This window comes from Zalophus californianus, chromosome 14 (assembly GCF_009762305.2).
Source record: "Zalophus californianus isolate mZalCal1 chromosome 14, mZalCal1.pri.v2, whole genome shotgun sequence".
NCBI classification, from domain to species: Eukaryota; Metazoa; Chordata; class Mammalia; order Carnivora; family Otariidae; genus Zalophus; species Zalophus californianus.
The window spans coordinates 54,222,008-54,245,690 of NC_045608.1; positions in this window are offsets into that span (position 1 = coordinate 54,222,008).

Here is a 23,683-nt window from a genome sequence, read left to right on the forward strand (position 1 = left end):
GTGAAAGAATGACTAGTAGGAATATCCTGGCTTTCCACTGTGCTGACTCACACACCAACAAGAAAAAAAAAGTGTAGGATTGGAAGTTCTATTGTGATATGAATATGTACTCTTGAAACAGTCCTTGAAGGATACGGGGTATTTAAGACGATTCCCTGCACAAGAAAATTGAAATCATATAGTTGGTATATGAAAGAGATTTATCATACACATTGGGAAGCTGAAGAAATTTTCTAAACTATCAATAATTAAAAAAACAAATTTTGATCAATCATGGTAGAAGAAAGACTAGAAATGCTGATCTTTTGTCCTCTAGGAAATTGTATTACAAATTTTTTTTTTGCCATCATGTAGTCGAAGACTATGAAATCAAAATTTCATGGAAAAGAGCATTATAGAGGTATATGTTAGACAGTTAATTTGTTAAAATTATGTTATTTTGTGGACTTTGCAAAATTTGTGCTATTGCCAGCTTTTTAAAATTTGTAATTTTAGGCACCAGAGAATGTGTATCTACCCCATGTTTGCTTCTTTAAGAATTCTGCTAAGTCTGTAACAAGTAGCTATGAAGATAGATGGATTTCCGTGATGCCCAAAGATACAGGGCTGAATATAGGTTTCCTTTTAGATCCTTTGTATTTCAGGAATTCCTGTGAAATGAAGAGCTGAGGCTCTTGGAGCTTCCTTCTGTTTAGATGGCCTCCTTCCCTGCTGGCTTGGAAGAATCCTGTGGCTCCCAAGGGCCCAACTTGCTACCTGGAGCCACTTAGGCAGTTAACTGGTCACCACTGGGGATAGAAGGGTTGGACTTGTTTGTTTCACTTGTGCTGGTATGCAGATGGGTCTCACTATGTATGTATGTATGCATGGATTCATTCATTCAACCAAATACTTAATGCTATGTGTGTGATGACTTTTGTCCTCACATGTTGTTTCTTAGAACAAATGTCTTGAGGTTCGTGCAACAGAAGAATTGGGGCTGTAAGATCATGTAAGCACCCTGTCACTTAGCGCTATGGTTCTGAAATCTATAGAAACCTAAAAACTCTTCTGGTATCAAAACTCCTAATCTGGCTTTTCTTGAACTCATACAGATAACATGATGGCAGTTCAGCAAACTTTACCCCAAATTGCTTTATTCTAATGGCCATGTGTCAGAATCTGAGGGCATATTTGTGCTAAATAAATTTCTTTATAAAAATATAATTGATTAAAGTGATTTAAAAACCACCAAATTACTTGGGAAAATAATGTATTGTTGATCAAAACATCTGAATAACAATTTAAGTAGTCAAGTTCTCTCTCCCAGGGTAGATATGATGATTTTGCATGTGTGTTTAAATGCATTCATGTATATATACACGTGTGCACACATGAATTATATTTCTCCATACATACACATCTACACACACATACATAGATAGACACAGTGTATATAATTACTGTATATGTGCCCTTTGTAAAGCTGAAGAATTGCTTTACCCATCTTTAGAGGGTATGATCTATTAAGATACTGTTTTAGGACCAATGTAATAACTTTAGTGTAGTAAAAAATATTACCTGTCTCCTATGACCCACATGGAATCTGCTATTTAAGAACATGTACATGTTTGCTCAGTGGCTTTGTATATTTCCCAAGAGTGGGGCACCAGGTGGCAGATGCCAACATTAAACAACTAAAAAAAATTTCACTATACCCTCTAAATATTTCAAGGAGTACAACATCAGTACCCAGAATCTAAATTTTTCTACAGCTCTGCCCCGCAGCATGGAGTGAATGGAAGGAATATGCTTTAGGTGAAGAGCTTTCTGAGCCCATTTCCGGCATCCAGGCAGCAAATGGTAGCAAATGAGTCTGAGCTATAGATCATTTAGAGTGTAGTTGGTCATTTTACCCTCAACCATCCACAGGAAACACCAACCTGTTATCACAATATCCTTGTCAGAAATTAACTGGAGGTTGTGTCTGTCTTCTAGGACCCGCTTCGCACTGGAGACACTCTCCTGTTTGCTCCCCTCCATACCAGTGGAGAAGATATGCAGTTCCACTATGAGGGCCCAGGGGTAGCTTAAATAATTTCTGAAGTTATAGCTTCCTGTAAGCTTTCATTCACTTACTCTGCTGAAGAAAATGAATTTACTACATGGACTCACACTTCTCTTAAAATATCTCTGGGTCTCCACAACCTACAGATATATAACAAGCAAAGGAGTGCTTATAAACACTGATCTATTAAACCATTTTCCTAAAATACCTACAGTCTTTTCATATGAAACATTAAACAAAAAAAATCATTAAACCTATGGTTTGCCAGACAATTACTTTGTCAAATCTCAAGAAATTGCATAATAAATTGTATACATGCATCAAACATGAACAGTAGAGGAGTATAACAAGCTATGTATTTCCAGTCCACTTGTTCTCGCATCCAAACAGTAGCTTTTGTTTTCAAGAACAATTCTATATCTTTTCTGAAGGCTTTTTACAAAATATGGCTATACATTTATCTATCAAACTAAGTATAAATAATTGAGACACTTAATATGCACAGTAATGGGGAAATGCACGAATAACTTCATTATTAATGTCTATTGATTATTTATGTTTTCAAATAGGCAAATGTGCTGCTAGTATTTTTATCATGTAAATCTATATATATATTTTGGTTTTACCTGTTTATTGGCAAATTTACAATCCACATTATGAGCATTTTTATTGCTTTACACACTTATTTGATATGCACATAACCAAGGTCAGTTTACAAACTGACTAGTGTTCACTAAATTTGATTACTCTGTTACATTTCTGAGCTTATTTTCCCTTTGGAAAATTAACTGTACAAGGAAGCCCAGTAAATCTTTACTTAAAAATTCCAAACTTTAGATTGATTTCAGCAGTGAGTTTGTATTGATCTCAAAAGCTTTGCGTTCCTAACTAAAAACTAATCTTTATTTCACCCTTTCATGACTGCAGTCATAAATATGCTCACTCCTACCAGTGTAGAGTGGATTAATGGTTATTGGAGTTTGGGGCTTCCAACTGAGTCTGGGAAACCTTAACCTTTGGAGGACAACATGAAGGCATTTACCCCTTGTCAACTATAATCCCTAGGTCCACTTTTGACATTTACCTGAGTGTTAAAGAGGAAGCAGAGCAGGGACTGGGGAATAAAGCTCCAGAGATTCTGCTTGGCTATTAATCACTCACGGTTAGATTGACTGCCATGCTTGATCTGGCTGCTTCCGGCCATCAGAGTCACCGAAAGGCCTGGCCCTGCCTCTCCAATCTGGGACCCGGGTTAACTCCTCCTGGGAAGACTTTTACTGCCTTCCTGTAAGGAGGGGCTTCTTGCAATGCCCAAACCCATCTGTCATTACCCTTCCAACTTTGCTGTGTTGATGGAACTAATATTCTGGGGAGTATGTCCAACCCATTTATATGATCTAATTATAGAGAATAAAAGAGTTAAAAAGGAACAAAATAGAGTTTGTTATCAAGGGATGACCAAGAACGTTCCACGCAGCCGGGTGAAAGGCTGACAAATGGTAATGAAGCTGCAAAGCAGTGTTTCTCAAAGCGTGGCCCTGGGTACCTCCTGGATCACAATCACTGAATGAGAATGTCAATTTAGTATCTCCTGGGCACCAGCATTCTGAAATTCAGCAAGCACTCCAAGGAGGTCTTATGTCGCCCAAAGTGTGGGATGAGCAGTCATAATGATGGTGTGTTTCCCCCTTTACCACTTGCTATGGTGGAAAGTAAGAATTTTGTTTTTCTTGGACCTGGTGGCAGAATTACTATTTGGTTATTCAGTATCCGTATTTTTCTTTCTTTTTAATAATGCAATCTTAATATTCACCTGAGCTCCTTGTTGTCCAGTTATTATTTTCCAACCTTCCTGACAGATATGAGAGGGGCTTTCGTGTGGGATTTATAAAATGTCTCCCTTAAAGGGTTGGGGCATGCCCTTTTTCTTCCTTTTCTTTAGTATGCTTGGTTTATATCAACTGGAACCTCAGCAGCTTATCCTGGACTGCGAGGACACGGCTGACACCAGGGAGAACTTGAAGGGGCTTGGGTCCCTGATGATTTCATGAAACCACCCCACTGGTCCTGGACTACCTATCACTAGATCGCTTTCCCATGACACAATAAAACCTGTGTGTTTAATCCTTTCCTGGGGGGAGGGATTCGCTATAGTTCAGAGCTGAATGAGATGAGTTATTGGTACAGATCCCTTCAGGATTGTGGGTTCACTTCAGGCAAAATGCTCCCACTTGGGATGACCCCAAAGTTTCCCAAGTATTATTATTGCCTATGACAGCGAGAGTGTATCTGAATATTAAAAGTCACTTTGTTACGTTTCTGTGGGCTCAGGAGTCAGGGAGGTACTCCTGGTCTTGCTTAGGATTTCAGAAAGGTCTGTGTGCTTCTGGCTGTTGTCCACAGAAAGGTGATAGGTTTGCAGTGGCTAGTTGGCCATGGGGGTTCTAGGGAGGGCGGCAGCCCCAAGGACAGATGTGCATGCAGGAATCTAGATTGCCTGTTAAAGCAATTGATCACTTAGTGGTGCCCTCCATGCTCCATGAAGTTAACCTTTATCAGACTTAAGGCTAGGCCTGTTACATATGGATGAAATGCAGTGTCTTAAAGACATTCGAAGCTTACTTAAAGTGTTCCTTTTACCTTGAGGGAGAAAAGATTGTATTTCTTTTCGCCCATTAATATTTTTATTTCTTCTGTTCCCAAATCTGACGCTATCAAGTCATTATCTTTGTGTAGGGATAGCACTTCCAACCTTACTGTCATGACTTTTAAGATAATGTTGCAAACACAGCAAGCAAGGTAAGATTCTCTATTTCCTTCACTGATGTTGGCTCAGTTACTGAAGTCATTTATTAGAGGCTTTTTTCCTTTTCCTTTCTCTCTCATTCCACCACAAATGCAGTTGCAACCTTTAACATGATTGCCTTTATTGATACATTGATCAATGGAATGACTACAGATTCACTCACAGAAATAATTAGTTATTAAATATCACTTTCTGACGTCTAGTGTGAGTATGGCTCTGGTTATGTTGGAACAAAGTGTAATCCCTGGACCCGGCCCTAGATCCACTGAATCAGAAACTCTGGAGGTAGGGCCCGGCAATTTGTGTTTTTACAAGCCTTCTAGAGGATTCTGATGACTGTTTAAGTTTGAGAACCAGTGTTCCCGAGTGAGTCTAGTCATGTCTTCAAAAGAACCCACCAAGCATGTTTAAAGGTCTATTCCTAAACGTTTCTACACAAGTGAAATCTTAGACTCCTATAAGTTGGTATCAAACATTTAATTATGTAACTTTTTATCTCATCTATCTTCTGTCTACAGATAACTGGACCAGGCCATGAGGTGATTGTTTGTGCTAAAATAGCACAAATAATAAAGCAGTTAAACAATGTATAGTACTTTTTCAGTCCTCAAGGTGCTGACACATTTAAAATTTCATTTGATTATGCAGTGGATTCAAATAATGCAATGCAATTTAATTGTAGGAAAAAATAATAAAAACAAACCATTGTGGGGTCATGTTTTATTCTTTTCTTTGTCCCTGTATTACTGGTTTTCCGGCATTAGGAACTGTCCTTGGTAAAATAAATATTATTTAATGAATGATCACCTAAATGAATAGTGTTTAATAGTACCATTTGAATAATATTTCCTAGTGGATTGGGGGAAAATCTATGGAGTTTTAGGTCAGGTCCATTTGGAAAGAGAGAGAACTTTATGAAAAGCATTTCAATTTTGTAACCATATATTTGACACTAAGACATTTGACAAAGGTTAATACTCATTGACTTATAAATACACTGTAGAGATTAACTTATTACCTTCATTTCAGTGGAAAATACAAGCTCAAGATAGCTCTTGGGTCACACTCATGAAGCCAATATTCTTTCTGTGTTATTATTAAGTACTTTGAGATGGGAAAATATATTTTTTTAAGAACATAGGTATAATATTTAGGAAATGATTAAAATGGTTCTTAAATCCATTTTTTATTATACCTGTAATCTAAATTGGACTGTTGTGCTCCATTAGTTTACTAAATATGTTTAAAGAGTATTTTTAAAAATTATATTAAAGATAAAAAATTAAGAATTGTCTTTGAAATGGGGTAAAATAAAGCAAAGAACTTCTTAAAAACAAAACAAAACAAAACCCAGCATCTAGCTAAGTGCTAAGTTTATTAAAGGCATTAACTAAGTACTTTTACTAATATTCCAGATTGTCATCCCAACCAAATATTTCAGGGTTTGATAATATTCTTTTTTAACTCTGAGATTCTTAAAAATAATATCAATACTAAGACTCCCACTTGGGATGACCCCAAAGTTTCCCTTTTTAGAAAAGTTTAATCTTTTCGTACGCTTTCCAAAAACAGCAAATCCCAAGCCACAGTGTATGTGGTATGAAGCAAACTCCTGATAAAGAATTTGGAGTATTTTCAATAAGAATAACAAAATTAAATTTCCAGGAGTGTGCTTTCGTGGAAAAGATTCAAGGTTTGGCGTTAGAGAACTGGGCTCGATTTCCACCTCTGTAACTTACTAGATCTAAGTCCAAGTTAGTTATCCCCCTGAGCCTCAGTCTCCTCATCTATAAATTGGGACTGATAATAATACCTGCCTCATAGAATTTTTGTGAATATCAAGCAGACCTGTGTGTGTTGATTTTCCAGCCAGAGATTGATAAACAGAAAGTCCTCGATGTACAATAGCTCTTGTTATGTGAAAAAACAATGTGAATGTACATGAAATAATTCGTAAAACGTAAAAGGATGCATACATGTAGGTTTGATATATTAGTTTTTGCAGAAACAAAGTGAAACAATTAGAGTTGGGGAATCACTATTTCTAAGCCCACACTTGGAAAATTCAAGCCTGTTTGATTTCGTGACTTTCTTCAGTTAGTGCACCAAAGACACACAAAATCTGAGGAACTAGCAAAGTCTTCTATCAATTTGTATGAGGAAAAATCATGCACAATTCCCTGGTAATTCAAAAACAAGCCGCTCTGGAATTCTGGTATGTTGAAAGACAAGGAACTTGATTGGCACATTCAGATAGTCTGCAAACCTTTTTAGTAACGTGCATGTGGCACCGAGTTTTTAAAGACGAAAATAAAGATGACAAAGTGAGTGGCCGTATCCGAAAAGGATCCTGCCTTACATTCTTAGATAATTTTCATATCACCATTTACCACTTACCCTAAATGAACAGTAATAAAATAAAGATGAACAGTATCCCCCAGGAAGATAACTACCCTGTTATCTTCTAAGTCACTGAACTCCAACCTTTCCAGAGCACTTATGAAGTGTCGTGTGGTACAAATTCGAAAATGAAAGAGATACAATACCTGCTCTGGAAGAGTTTAGCCATTCAGCTCTGAAGAACAGGAAAGAAAGGACAGGTATCTAAAAGAACCTGAGTAATTGTTGAGTAGGGGGCTAAAGTCAAGCAAGTGAAAATAGCCGGCAGACAAAGCACTAACTAAAACACACTCACCTTAAGGAACTTTCATGATAACACATACAAAGTTACACATACCTTATACACAATACCCAGATAAACCAGTCAGAAAAAGCCTAAAGGCAAGGATGGAGAGCTTCTAATAGCTCTAGGATGCTCAGGTTTTTGTAGTTATAAGCACAAGAGATTATTTATATAGAGCAATAGTTCTTAAAATGTGGTCCATAGACTTCTGGTGGTGCCTGAAATCCTTTCAGAGGGTGAAGGAAGCTAAAACTATCTTAATAATAAACAAAGACATTAGCTGAACTTTTTACCATGTTGACATTTTACTGAGAGTGGAAAAACAAGGGGGTTAAAACTGCTCGTGCCTTAGGAAGAATCAAAGCAGCAGCACCAAACAAAACAAGCATCATTGTATTCTTAAATGCTATGCACGTTTGGTTTTAAAAAATTGTTAATTTCACTTAAGAATGTCTTTGATAAAGAAATAAAATATTAACTATTACGTCTTAGTTTTGAATATATATTTTTTAATGTTCTGTGTGACAAAATGGGAAGTTCTCCTGTATACCAAAGTGTAATGGTTGTCTTAAGGAAAACTTCTTGTGCAACTGTTTGAGTTGCAAGCTAAACTAACCTTTTTTTTTTTTTCATGTAACATGACTTGAAAGAATGACTGAGAAATATTTTCAGACATGGATATATGGCTGAAATTCTCTTGACAATGAACAAGGTGAACCTGTCGTTTCAAGAAAAACAATTGACAATACTTATCACCAAGGATAAAATTTGAGCTTTCTAGTGAAAAATATAATTTCGGAAAACTATATCACCACCATGAACTTGATTTAGATATTTATCTTATGAAATTGGTGGTGTTACAATTAACAGATGATTTTTTGGAAATATTGTGCAATGATATGTGTCAACACTTAGAAGCTTTGCATAATTTGATGGAAATATATTTTCCAAATATTGATGCTTGGTGTACAAAATCATACATGGGTAAAGGATTAATGAAAAAATACAGGATAGGGGTGCCTGGGTGGCTCAGTCATTAAGTGTCTGCCTTTGGCTCAGGTCATGATCCCAGGGTCCTGGGATGGAGCTCCAGATCGGGCTCCCTGCTCAGCGGGAAGCCTGCTTCTCCCTCTCCCACTCCCCCTGCTTGTGTTCCTTCTTTCACTGTGTCTCTCTCTGTCAAATAAATAAGTAAATCTTAAAAAAAAAAGGAAAAATATAAGATAAACCAATGGATTCAATGAAAAGAGTACAAAAAGTTAATTATTATAATCTCATATTCCACATTGCCACTGATCCAAAGGAAACTACCACCTGTCAAGTACTGATGTAAGATCAAAAAAGAATATCCAAAATTACCTGACAAAGTGAGTGACAGTATCCAAAAAGGATCCTGCCTTACATTCTTAGATAGTTTTCATATCACCATTTACCCATATCACCAAATGCCCTCCCTTTTCTAACTATAGGTCTGTGTGAAGCTGGATTTTCTTCATATGCTTCTCCCAGAGCAACATGTTATAAAAAATTGAATGCAGAAGCAGACATAAGAATCCAATTGTCATCTATTAAGCCAGACATTGAAATGATTTGTAAATATATTTTTAAAATGCCAGATGGCTCCCTAATTTTTGGTTGTTTTGGACAATATAGTTACTGTTCATAATATTGTGATTTATAGTAACATGTAACAGGTTTGTCATTTTCAAATGAATTAATAAAGATATATTTGAAATGTCTGCTTTTTCATTTCCAGGAAGGTAAATATCAATAGGTATGATCCGTGTAATTAAAATCTCTTTTGAGTACTAAATTTTTTTTTAAGAGTATAAAGGATTCCTGAAACAAAGTGTGTGAGAATCAGTAGTGTGGATTATTTAAAAAAACAAAAAACAAAAAACAACTATTGGTAAGGTTTTGATTTCTTAATCATACTCTCTTTGGAGGATCTCAACAATCTTGGCCAAATGCCACATGTAAGCATGAAAGGACAAAGTTAAAATTGCTGTGTTGCATGTCGTGGGGGGATTCCCGTGGGGGGTGGGGGTCATTAATGGACTTCCAGAAGAACCACAGGAAGTGACTCTCCCTTTTAAGCAGGTCCCTCTGGTAAGCTCCTCAGGGCATTTATTCTCTGAAGGCCAAAATATTTCTAGCACTGGAGCATAAGGTACTTTGATTTTGTGATACCCCAGGATGTAAAAAATAATCTCAAGGGATGATTATAAAAAAAAAAAAAACTGCATCCAATAATAGTAATTTGCTTTAATTTTCAAAAGCCTTATAAATATTGAACTTATGATTGCTTTTTTGAGATATGTGTATGCATGTGTATGTATATGTGTATATACATATGTGTGTAGTGTGTAGACGTATTATACACGGTGTCTAATATTTACTAGCTGAGGGATATGGACACTAAAACGTTAAAAGGCATCCTATGGCTACGGGGACAATGTTTGTGATATGAACTAATATAACCATTACTGAAGTTCACCTGTTAAACTTTTTCTTCAACTCCAGCCACTTTATTCTTTTGTTTTTCCTCTTCCTTTCCAGCGAGGTTCTAGCTCAGTACCCTCATTGTAATTGACTCCCCCAGGCTCTGTCCATTTTTATTAAGCACCAAAATGTCAGCTAGTTAGCCAAAAGATGTTGCTGAACTCTGCACGGTGCATTGCACGCACTCATATTTAAAGGTATACGTGGGCAGGGGAGGCCTTCTGCAGAGCCAGGAGCAGGGCACTAGGAGATGGGAAGCCTCCACTCCTGTCATTCCCTCCATGCCAGAATTTCCTCTTAGAACAAAATCCCTTTAGTTTAAGGCTGAAAACGTGGGGGAAATCCAAATACCTCCATTGTTGTACCTTACTGAGAATGGAGAAATCCAGAATCTGATTAGTGGGGATCTAGAAGAAGAGACTAGCAGAAAGCCCTCCTGTGGGAGAGGAAGGCTGAAGGGTGTGGACGCCAGAGACACCAACATAACATCAGCTTCCCCAGGAGGCCATGCGGCGTAGCAACAAGACCATGAGGGTTGGTGCCAGCTAGACCTGAGCTTGAATCCCTGTTCCCCCAACTCAGTGACCAGCCAGGTGACTTGAGACTATCTATTTAATCTCATGGAGCATCAGCCTCCTCATGTGGTAAATGAGGACAGCCGTATCTACCTTGCAGGGCTGAGCAAAGATTCACTGAGAGCAAGTGTGTGACGTGCCTCGGACACAGTAGGTGTCCAATAAATGTCTATTTTCTGTTTCTGTTTTAGAAGTTTTCACACACATTTTGATATTTGTTACCTTTTGAATGGACAGACAGACCCATTTTTCAGGGAACAACTATACGTATTTTCACTTCTTCCCCATGTCCTAATGAGTTCACCTGTTTTAAGACTTTTCACAGTATCTCACACAGACCAGTATCAAAAGCTTTCTTTAAAAAAATGCAAAGAATAGGGTGTTCATTCTATTCTCTCAGTCTCCATAGTCAGTTGTGTCTTCCAGAAATTCCAAGAAGTTAGTGAGGCCCGACCTTCCTCTTTTTCTTTTCTTTTTGTAAAGCAGGCCAGCAATCTTTAATCATGCTGTGATTTTCTAAATGCCACCCAGGTTAGCTCCTGAAATAGTTTCAAAGAAAGATTTGACACACAGACACACAAGTAGCTGATCTGCACTTTCCAGAGAGTACTCAGAAACATCTTTTTTTTCCCTGTAGTGTATTTGTCAGTTTTCTCCCTTTATTTTCATATTCATTTCTAGAGAGAAGCACTTCATTTTGTTATAAATTTTAGTAAAAATTCAGGCCCAATTACAGTTGTGTGTGTGTATGTGTGCTTACTTTATGTTGGGGTGATAAACATGAAAAACACTTTATAGCATTTTTTTCTTTTAAAAAAAAAGTGGATCTGTAAAGTGGACAAAGTTGCTCTATTAGATGCTTCCCAGGCCACCTCGTTTTTAAGTGATAAAAACTAATTTGATGGATAGAATTTACTGTTCAAAGTGAGAAGCTTTGGAAAGGAAGATTAGTGTAGAGAAAATAGGCTAAAAGGGGTTTGGACCAAGAATAGCAAGTGCTCTACGTATTAATAGCATGCTGTCGACCTGTCTTACACAGGCCGGAAATGAGACATCCAACCACTCTGATGGAAGATGATGAGAACAGTTCAGAAGTTAGAGTCTGAGACAAATGCAAAGGGACATAACCAAGACACAAACATCCAACAACTAACAGCCCGAAAGTCTAGAGGGAAGAATCTCATCAGAGATATGAGTAGACCTCAGAGAAGCAAAACTTGCATCAAATGCTTTCTTTGTAGCAAGCATTGCTCTGCCCTACCTGCTTTGACTGGGCAATGACAACCCCCGAGGTGATCGGGAAGAAACACAAGAGCACAATTCAAAAGGACAGTCTTGGAATGAGTAAAATGGTAAGCTGAACTTGAAAAAAATGCAGTAATGTCAGAGATGTATAGGAAGCAAAAAATGGCAAAAGCATCATTTAAAGGAGTTACTTTTAAATGGCGTCCTTTTCATTGATGACAAACAAATCTGGATCCTTTTGCTTGATGAAGGGTTACTGCCAACAGGAAACTCTTTAGTGTTGACACCCAGGGATAGCCTGTCTGTTTTGTGTTACAGACCCCTCCTGTACTGAGCAATGATCAGATGAAAATGTTGGAGCTACTTTTTGGAGTCAACAGAAGCGTATGATGTGTGATAAGCCAAAACCATCAGTGGCATTCAGTGATGAAGGCATAATCAACCGGACTTGGTGCCTGATGTGGTCTGCCTCCTTGCATTTCCTTCTACCTTACATTTCTGTTTTAGAGATTTGCCTTCATTCTTTGCAAATCTCCAGTGCATGCAGTGGAAATCCTCCTTAAACATTCCTCTCTCTATTTTGTTTTTTTCTCCCGATAGATTGCATGCTTCCTTCACCCTGTGAGAAATAGGTCTGGCAGCTTTGAGGCGGGTTTCTTAAAGTGTAGTGGGAATGCCTTGTGTTATTTGTTGAACTTCTTACAAGGGTTCTCCTTCATCATGCCCAATGTGCTATTTGCAAAATACACGGCAAATAACCATTCATCACTTTACATCATCTTAGCAATGAGCCACTTGATTTCTTCTCCTCTAGGTAAGTGAAAATGATGATTTAACTGAGATCACAATCACTGCTGAACAGTACCTGGCCTCCTGCAAAGGTCCATGCAAGCACACAGGCTTTTTGTGAGACACCACTGAGCAGATATCAGATGGAGCACCCTCCCCCATCACCTTCTCCCTATTGAAAAACTTAATAAGTTGGTATTGTTCAGTGAGTCATTCAAGCGAGGAGAGTGGAATTCTACCTGTTCCTCAAGGTAGAGTATCTGGTAAGCTGTTGCAGAGACTTAGGCATTTATAGCTCTTTCTACGTATAAAGAGCTCATGGTTAGGTGAATGCAAACCTTGAGTGAGAACTCTGTAACTTCCTGTGTTTGTCTGAAATCAGGCACAAATTAAGCCAGTGTGCAAAACAGAGCTCAACAAATGTATTCCTCTTTTTCAGTGGCAATTTTTCATGCTATTTTTTTCTCCCACTGGGGAAAGTCATAGTGGAAACAGATCAGAAACACACACAGAGCTGAAAACTTTAAAGTAAACTTTCATAAATGCCACACAGTTTCAAAAATGATCATGTAAAGGTTTTTTTGTTGTTGTTCTTAAAACATTGGTTGTAATTTCTACTAGGTGTCACAACTCAGTGAACCATTAAAAGTGAACCGGCTCACTGAACCGAACTGAACTGAACAGATGGAATTCCACCCTTGCTATGCTTGAAAGACTCCATGAACAATACAAAGTCTTCTTTTAAGTCCCCTCCTTGCAGTTGCTTACCTCACTAATGCAAACACGTGGGGAGCTCTCAGGCGAGAACATGGCCCCTCAGCTCTTTGTTCAGTTGTTCAAGCAGAAGGGAAGGCAGTTCAGTTGAAATCCTCAGGCCACCCCCCGTATTTTCAAAGTCCCAGTGTTATTTTCCATTTGCTCCCAAATGTAAGTTAGTAGTAGGACATTTGGCTCTCTTTTCATTTTGCCCTGGGTTGTAACTTTCTCTAATGTGTCCAGATATAGATGTACCTTGAAATAGTTCTTGAAATATTTTTATTTTCTTGTAAATGAGCCTGAACAACACGGACTTCTGTTATTCTTTTTGTCTGACTTTGGTTTATTATTTAACTTCTCTTTCTTTCAGGAAATGCAGATGAATGCCACACCACAACACAGACAATTTTGGGCCTTTCTTGACTCCTGAAATCCTCACGATGTAGAAAAAGTGAACTGATAAACAGAGGTATAGACATGCATTATTTACTTGTGTATCGAGGTGCTAAAGATAGTCTAAGAGGACCCAGGGATCAAAGGGCTGTTGTTAGTTAATTCATTAAGCATTAGTCAATCGGTTCATTAATTCAATATATCTTTATGAGGGCTAACTAGGCCCAGGCATTATAGTGAACACTGTGTGAGATCTACGATGAAACGAAATTCAGATCTCTGCTTTCAAAGAGACTGTAATTGAGAAGAGATAAGTTAGACATAAACAACTGTGCATTTGAAACTTCATACCATTCCAGTGGTTCATTGATTTCTATATTCCCTCCTCTCCTTCCTCTTTTGACTCCTGACTGGTGCAATGCTCTGTTGACATGTGATCCATATGTCCATAGCTTCCGTTCGGGGGTTTCGTAGATATGTTTATTTTCAAGGCTCCTGTTTTATAAAGCTTCAAACTGATTTTGCTTCTTTGAAAATCAGACTATTCCTTCAAAGCATATTCTAACAGCGTCTGGGAGACAATGGACCAGAGAGAAGCCAGGACTGGGAGTTTGGTTAGGCACAAATGTACTGGCAGGTGGACCATTGATTAATTCCAGAGAGGTCAGCTGAGGGAGAGGTTAGCAAGGAAGAGGGCGAGAATCCAGGGAGACCGGCATTAGGGATCAGGTATTGAGGTTAGGATTCCGGAACACACAAGGTCAGGGGGTGAAAAAGAAGTTTTTGGCAACATGGGGTCATGAGTCCAGGTCAAAACCCCTCAACAACAAGAGATTAGGAGCTGTTCAAAAAGTCTGAATAAGAGGCATAGGATGTAAACAGAAATCATGAATTGATGTTGAGTGATCCTGCGGTTCTCAGCACTTGGATGTGGCTCTTGAACTCAGGCCGGAGCTGGTTACAGGGGAAGGCATGTCCATCTGAGTCCACAAGCAGGCAGTTTTTTGATCAGAAGAAGGACAGGGCAAAGAATTAAGTGTTTTGTGAGAGCATTCAAATAAAATATTTGGAAGCTGTCTGTGAAGCTGGATTTCTGAGTTTACACATTCCTTAAGGATTAAATCTGCCATTTGATTTTTAGGCAGTAAAACATAGCACTGAAGTTCTGTCTGTAACATTGTAGATAGGCGTTCAAGTCCATGTCACCCTACTTATTAGCTATATGAACTTGCATAAGGCACTTAACCTCTCAAAGACAGGGTTTCTTCAAGTGTAAAATGAAAATGACACCTATCCAAGAGTGCAAAATATTCTCAACATATAAAAATAATAGATGTAAAACTATTAGTTGTAGACATGATTATTACTATAGCCCTCATTATTACAAACCGGGATTTTTTTATTCAGGAATTTTATCCCTTTCCTTTCAGAATACAAGTATTGTATTCTATAAAATGGCAATTCTCATCGATTTTTTTTAACCCAGTGACTCAATCTTCTTTCAAAAAGTCTTTGTTTAGTTTTGTTATTAGTCCTGGTAAGCAGCAATAAGCTTATGAGGAAATATAGTTCAACACCCCCCTCCAAAATGGTTTCCAAGCTTCCATCCAGAGGTGCCCATCTAGTCGTATGGACTGAAGTACCAGAAGGACTGAAAGCCTGAGAAGAGCAAGTATAAATCCTTCTTTATCTTGTTCTCACAAGGCAAATATTTTACATGGTCCCTACCCAAAAACCACACAAAAATGAGTTTCCATGTGATTCTTTGGATTTCCTACAGAGAAATCTAGTTAATAAGGCTTTCTGTTGTGTGTGTGGTCAGTACTTAAATGAGTACTTAAGTATCCATTGATACTTAACTGTGGAGTAGTTTAGAATGTGTTTTAATTTAAATCCTATTTTAACTACTCCCTGTGAATTGGTATGGGAAAAAACAAAACAACAACAACAACAACAACAACAAAAACCAGCCATAGATGGAAGACTCCTGAGGCAGAAACTGATGGATGCCATTACAAAGAAAAAAAAATCTTTTCTTCCTTTCTTCACATTGAGCTTCCATAGCACTTTATTTAAAATATTAAAGTAACATCAAATAAAGGGCAGGATCCTTGCTTTCTAGGCTAGATCTGAGCCTGGATTACCATAGGCTCTTGAGAAATGTTTTCGAATGGAATTTTCTCTTTCTTCATGATGCCTGCTTGCATTCCCATTCTTGCTACTCACTCCCTCCCATTGTCTTATTTTCAATAGTATTATTCACATCCATTTCTGAACCTTAACTTATTTGTGTTGCCTAAATGTTGGTGTTGCATGGAGGGTGGGATCAACCTGGATCCCGGGGTCAAGAAGGCCATTGTCCTAAAAGCTACCATCAGTCTGTGGCTGGCTTTACAATCAGACAAAACTCACTCATCCATAGATTAAGGGTATCTCAGAATTTTATGTTTTCCCTTGGGGAACAAACTAGTCACTTGAACTTTTTCTCAGTGTTTGATAAGATGTGGACAATATCTTTGCAGTTGTAGATTCTCCCTACCCCATGCGCTTTGGGCTGGAGGATAGAATAGTGAGACGTCTCATGTCTACATTCAGATTCTGTGAAGTCATTGAAAGGCCTGAGAGAGGATGGGCATCTAGAAAGGAAGGAGCCAACTATCTTATGCTTAAGCCATACTCAGCTACTCAGAGTTCCTTCTCCCATACATCTTGTAGATTTCCAGTGCCTTAGCCCCATGCTCCTGCTCTGGAATGCCTATCTCCAATCCCTCATTTGCTTCCTTCAAGTTCATATGTTGTCTCCTTTGCAACACTTCCTCACACACTCCTTTGCTCCAGCCCCAAACAAATGTCACTGCACATTTTTCTGTACTTCCATAGCAGTTATTTATGAATTTTTCTCCTCCATTCATCCATGACCTTCTTCACAAGAGGTTCTATCTAATCTTATTCATCTTTGGAAGGCAGAGTAAGTTAGTGGTTAAGAATATGGACTCTGGAGTTAGAAGGTTTAGGTCAAACTATTGTTTCCTCCACTTACTAGTTGTGTGATCTTGGAAAAGATGTTTGACTACTCTGAGCCTTAGTTTTATCATCTGTAAAATGGCTGTTTGTTGCCCCAGAGGGTTTGCTTTGATAACTAAAAGAAAAATCCACAGAAAGCACTTGGCATGAAGTAAGCCCTCAACAACAATGAGCTCAGATTGATCACATTGTTTAGTCTGCTTAGCGCCTATCACTGTCTGGCTCAGAGTGGGGCCACGGTCCGTACCTGTTTTGTTTCATTTAGCTCATGTCATCATTAAACCCCAAGGTAAAAAAAAAAAATATGGCTTCAAGAGGCAGCTTATACATTTCTTTCACTACAGGGTAGAAAGGAGTCAGGATAGATCCTTTCCTTGAAAGTTGGTAGAGAGGAAACAGAAGCTGAACCACTAAAACTTGAGTTCAGATTTAACATTGTGAAGAATACTGCCAAGATAAAAGATTGGGGAGTTACAGATCCCTAGTTCCAACTTTTATATCATTTCTCATTTGCTATGTGAATATAGAAATATCTTTGGTTTTTTTTTTTTTTTTTTTTTTTTGGAGCTCAGTTGCAATATCTACAAAACAGATATTGTAGTGCTAACTTGCCTTCTCCAGATGTAAAGAAAACAGAGCACAACAACACTCAACCAATTTTATTACAAGCCCCATCCTGCTCTTACAGCAGGGAAACTGAGATACAAGTCTGGGGACTTGATCAAGGTCGTAGTCAGTGGCAGAACCAAATTAAAATTCATGTTCCCAGAGTCCTTTCCGTGCCATTGCTTCACCTACTGACCCATGGTGCTCTACCAAGAAGTACTTCTGATTAAGTGAACATTCAGGTTTCAATAACACAAAACCTTGGCAAGGACTTTAGGTAACAACCTCATATCATATACTCCAGCCACTTTTTGGCAAGAACGAGCTGTCTCATATATATGTTGACTTAATTGTCTTGTACAGGCTGACATTGACGAAAGGGGTGAACTTACAATGTTGAATCAAGAGTACAAGAGTTTAATAAAGTCTCTATTTGAAAAATAAAAAGGGCAAATAAAAATGGGGACAGATGCCTTCCTTGTAGAGGTATAGTCCATTAGCAGGGACCGTGCCTTTTTTGGTTCACTATTGTGCTTTCAGAGCCAAGCACAGTGCCTACATATTATGCTTTTTCAATTAATATTGAGTGAATGAATGAACGAGTCCGTGGAGGCCTCAGAGTTTCAGGTGTCATTGAATAGCCCCCATACTTAGGTGCAATGTTTCCCTCGTACAAAAATGCTGGATATTTCCCCTTATCTAATGTTTTAGAAATGTGTATGTGTGTATGTATTAGCATGCTAAAATTTAAGTTTCGAGAAAGTTTTCACCATACAATAGATATTGCACACTGAAGTAAGGTGCTGGATCAAAATGCTCATATTTTAAAGCAAAAGGTTAAGAGCTGGTTTCACAAATTTGGAGCTTGACACTAGGGAAACACTGACCCAAATGGAGGATGTAAAAATGTTAAGAAAGGAAAGGGGAAAGCATTTGAGGACCATTGCACAGGGAAAGCTGCGTCGAGAGCTTCCTTTTTCCCTAAGGGAGGAGGGCTGGAGACACCCCTGCCTTCTGTCAAACAGAAGGGAGAATTTCAACAATTGTTCAGAGAGCTTGTGATTCCTCCTCTGGGTTTGAGCCCAGAGTGAAGGAGTCTGACTTCAGCTCAGGAAATCGAAGAGCAGAGGAGATGTGTTGGAGAGCTGGTTTGACAGCTACTCGGAGATGAGTCACCTCGGCATCCAGAAAGTAACTCCTCTCTCTTGCCAGTTTCAGAGAAGCAAAACCCCAGGTACCGGAGTGGGATCCAATGTAGGAATGGCCTGAAGCTACTTTCTGTCCCGGCAGAGAAGCTGGCCTAGAAGAGGCAATAGGACTCCAGCAGAGAAAGATCTCCATAGAATGGGCTAGCTAAGAGCCAGAGGCTGAAGGGGGAGGTGGGGCAGCGGAAGGAGGAGCAGAAGCTAGAGGTGTAGCTGGAGGGGCGCAGCAAGGGCCTTCCAAATTTAGCCACTAAAACCTCCACGAGAGAAAGAGTCAGCTTAAACAATCTTCTCTGCCCAGGTAGCATAAAGTCAGCTTAGAACAATAGCAATTTATACAAGAAAATTCCCTGCCTGCCTTTCTGCTTCTAGAGAGCTCCCTGTGTTTCAACCCAGGAGGGGTTAAAAACCGTAGCGAATGAGTGGGGTAGAAAAAGTAGAAGAATTAGGACAGAGAAGATGAGTGTCCTGCCTTCCAGGTGACAGGCAGCTCTCCTGAAACTGGCCCGGCTGGTGGACAGCAGAGGATTTAACTCTAAACCAAGTTCAAAATTTTCATACTTGCTGGCAATGGGCATTTGACTACTGACGTGGCATGGTATGAACCTAAAGTGAATTTGGAACCATTTATTAGTAAACAACAAACACAGAATTAAAGGAACCTGATGAAGGGGTTTCTTAATGGCAAGGGAAAACCTTCCCATTGAGTACATTTTAAAGGAGGAGGGGACACCAAAATAAAATTACATTTTTTTAAAGATTTTATTTATTTATTTGAGATAGAGAGCACGAGAGGGAAGAGGGTCAGAAGGAGAAGCGGACTCCCTGCTGAGCAGGGAGCCCGATGTGGGACTCGATCCCGAGACTCCAGGATCATGACCTGAGCCGAAGGCAGTCGCTTAACCAACTGAGCCACCCAGGCGCCCTAAAATTACATTTTGAGTATATCTCGTAAACTGAGCTTGGCCAAAATAGCAGATATATTTCTCTTGCTTTCATAGTGTACATTCTTTTGTAAACTTGGACACAGCTCTCATATTAAAAGTGCACAATTTTGGTTGCTTTTGAGAACAAGTTCTGCTTGGCACCTCTGTGTACTCAAGGGTGCACTGCTTACTTTTAGGGGGTACAGATCTGAGGAAACCATGCATCACCAACCTTGTTCCTTGGAAGCCAGTTTAGTACGAACATGTCAGTCTGCCTAGAATCAGAAGAGAGAGCTTGAAAGAGACTTAAAATTATTTGGTTTTACCCATCTAACGTCTGCATTGTCTCCATTATGCACTGAAGAAAAAAAGTCAATTCTCTGCTGATCTGCCAACGTTATTTCATATTTCAGAGCTACCCTCATTTGGGTCAGTGTTCACCAGCTGGCGAAAAGCACTTCCTACAACGTGGTTCATCCACATGTTTTATCTCTCAAGATTTCTCAAGGCCATTTCTACTCTTACATCTTTCCCACTGGCCCATCAGACTTAAAAGAGTTGGCCTAGAAATGAGGATATGACTATCTTGGTAGAAGAAAGAAGAAAATGAGAAAGGAGAGCTAATGACTGGTACACTGTTGCCTTGGAAATGAAGAGGAATGAAGGGGAATGAAGGGGGATGAAGGGGGATGAAGGGAGTGGAGATGACGTTTACTGAGCAACTATCCAATGCCACACACCCTGAGGATGCTTTCTCTTTCTTTCTTTCTTTCTTTCTTTCTTTCTTTCTTTCTTTCTTTCTTTCTTTCTTTCTTTTTTTTTTTTTAAGATTATTTATTTGAGAGAGAGACAGAACAAGCAGGGGGAGAGGCAGAGGGAGAGGGAGAAGCAGACGGGAGCCCGACGTGGGGCTCAATCCCAGGACCTAGAGATCATGACCTGAGCCGAAGCCCCAGGACTTGGAGACCATGACCTGAGCCGAAGGCAGATGCTTAACCATCTGAGCAATCCAAGCGCCCCCCTAGGGGTGCTTTCACATGACTGCTCTGACTTTCCTCCATGAACAAGAGCTCCTGTAAAGTCGGTATTCCTACACCCTTTGTGTAGAAGAGGGAAAGAGAGAAGTGACTTGCCGAGCATCATGAATTCGGGCCAGTCAGGCTCCCAAATCCCTGCTCTTTCTGCAATTCTGTACAGCTTCCTTTGAAACTATGTTTTAAATACATTTGGAAGCTTGCTTGTGACTTCTTTCATTCTTTTTAATCTCCAGAATCTAATCCCATATCAAAGCTGATAGTATTTTTAAATAAGGAAATTGTTTTTGATTTCCATTACTACATTTTTATGAGACTACACTGACTTCTGTTATTAGAATTGAATTTCAGGATAGCAAATGTCATACATTCTTAGCACTGTATACCTTTCCATTATAGTGCACAACAGTTGATTCCAATCAACTTTTTTTTAACTCATTCCACATTTCCAATATTTTTATACTTCTATTACCATTCACAAATATTCTCAGAAGTGTGTTCCAATCTGGTGATATTATAACTTTCCCCTAGGGGTTTATTAGTTTCCATGTTACAGTATTCATTTCACCTACTTTCATTTCCTTGGACTAAGTCCAGAATAGCCCCTGGTCCTGTTGATTGCTCCACAAGCTGTGTGAGGGAACATTTTTGTAATGTACTCAGAGACAAGCATCCATCTGACTCCATTGCTGTGATCTATCAGTCATTGTCAGGGGATTGAAATTGCAACACGTTGACTACTTTTATTTTTCTAATGCCTTCACATTTTTTTTTCTGTTCATTGCCTAGCTTTCTGTTATAGAAAAACATACCTCTTCACATTAATATTTATTTTTATGAATTTGATCCTTTTCAGAAAAGTGGTCTTTCTATATGGCTTGGCTTTTTTTTTTTTTTTTAAGCCAAGTACATAAGGAGTCCCAGTTTGAGCCCATGTTGCATTTACCAAGATTTTGACATGCCCCTGGAGGTAGAGGCTCTAGAAGTCAGGCTATTACCCTCTGGGATCAAGTAACCTCCTTGGAAAGACCCCTCTTTCCAAGGAGGTTACTTGAAAGAAAGAAAGAAAGAAAGAAAGAAAGAAAGAAAGAAAGAAAGAAAGAAAGAGAAAGCATCCTCAGGGTGTGTGGCATTGGATAGTTGCTCAGTAAACGTCATCTCCACTCCCTTCATCCCCCTTCATCCCCCTTCATTCCCCTTCATTCCTCTTCATTTCCAGGAGGTTCAAGGGCAAAAGGTAAACTTCAAGTTGGAGGGGAGATTCTAAGTATGGCACGGGGCTTGTCAAGTGGAGTGTCTAGTAGGCTAATTATAGGACTTAAACTTGAGTCCTTAGGATGAGGCATGTGAAAAAAGCAGACCAAGTAAAAATAAAATGAGCAATTTCTCTAGCTCTGAGGGATAGTAAGAACACAAGGTATAAGCGGCATTGATATCAGGGGTCAGGGGTGGATGGCTTCATGCTGCCCTGGAAGTGGCCGTGCTGGAGATAGTCGTCCAGGTGGGGTAGGCAGTGGGGGCACTGAACATTGTATGTATGTCCATGGGGTGTTTTTGGAGTCCTCAAAATCGGCTATTGGAAGCATTGCTGTGTACATTAGGCATCAAGGATGACAGAGCTTCTGATGGGCAGCGGTGAAGACTGTGGAGATACCCCCATTATAAGCCTTTAAAAAAGGGACAGGACCGGATATCCTGCTGGCCCAATGAGACATTCCTCAGTGATTTCCAGAATCATTTGGCAGTGTGAGGGGGCAGCTTGAAATTCCCCAAAGCAGGTTGGTTGATGAAGTCAGAGAAATGCTGTTTTGTGGCCGTTAGGACCCTTTCCTTAGCCCCAGGCCGACATGGCCCAGGAAACACAAGAAATAATAAGGAAAAGAATGACTGAACAACAGCCAGCACTGCATGCCAGGTGCTGTGTCCTTCCTTCACCACACCGCGACGCGATCGTACTCCTGCTCCCATTTTGCAGATGATGAAATTGAGGTACTGAGAAACTGGGTAACATGCCCAAGGTGACAGAACTCCTGAATGCTGAAGGAACGCAGGAAGACTAGTCCCAGAGGACATGCGTCTAGCCATCTTACAACACTGTGCAACCTCATTACTTTCGTCTCAAGATTTAAGTAAAATCTTAAAGATGATCTTTTGAAGAACTTTTTGAGGCTGGTGAAATTCCGTTAAGAAAAACCACTGAATACATTAACTCAAGATTGGAAAGGGAATATCAAACTTATTTGAACAAGAAATATTGCTTTTAATAACTAAAATATCTTCATTATAAAATAAAACTCCTTCTCTTCCAGAGTTCTCCAATTCTCTTAGTATTTCAATTATCTTGCATTTATTTGTGCATTTCTTTTACATTTTTCTTTCGATGACATTCGCCATCACCTTAGACCAGACCCTCATCATATCATGCCTGGACAATTACAATGGCGTCCCAAGGAGATGCCCTGACTCTTGTCTGTCATTCAGTATATTGCATTAGACAAAAATTACTAAAAAAGCAACCACTTGTAACCTGTTCAAACATTTATTGGCTATAAATATCTCGAAGATAAATCCTGTACTCTTTAGCCTAAAGTACAAGGTTATTCATGTATACATACATTCATATAATATCTTCCCCATATGTTTCCTTATCTGGAAATACGACCCCCCTGCAAACACTTTACTCTCCCCGCACTAGTGGCTCCTAAACCTACTTTTCACCTGCTGTAATTCTAGTTCTCCAAGACCTTGTTCAAATCTTACATCTTTCATAAAATTCCTCACTCTCCTGGCATATATGGTATCTCTACGTGAATTATAAAAAGGCCCGTCCTAGCTTGTCTGAAGCAGGCTTTATCTGGGGAGAGGGCTGGAGTGGAAGTGGGGTTGCATTTCAGCTGCCCCACTCCCACCCCCTGCCCCCAGCCCCAGGGCTTTTTGTGCAGAACACATGCGTTCTTCTACCAGTGGCAGCCCTGTCCACCACTACCCTGGGAAGCACTCACACTGCATCCAATTCCTAGTGCAATGATTGCCTCTATAATTCATTAGGCAATTAATCATGTATTGCTCGGTGACATCCCTTCAATTTGATT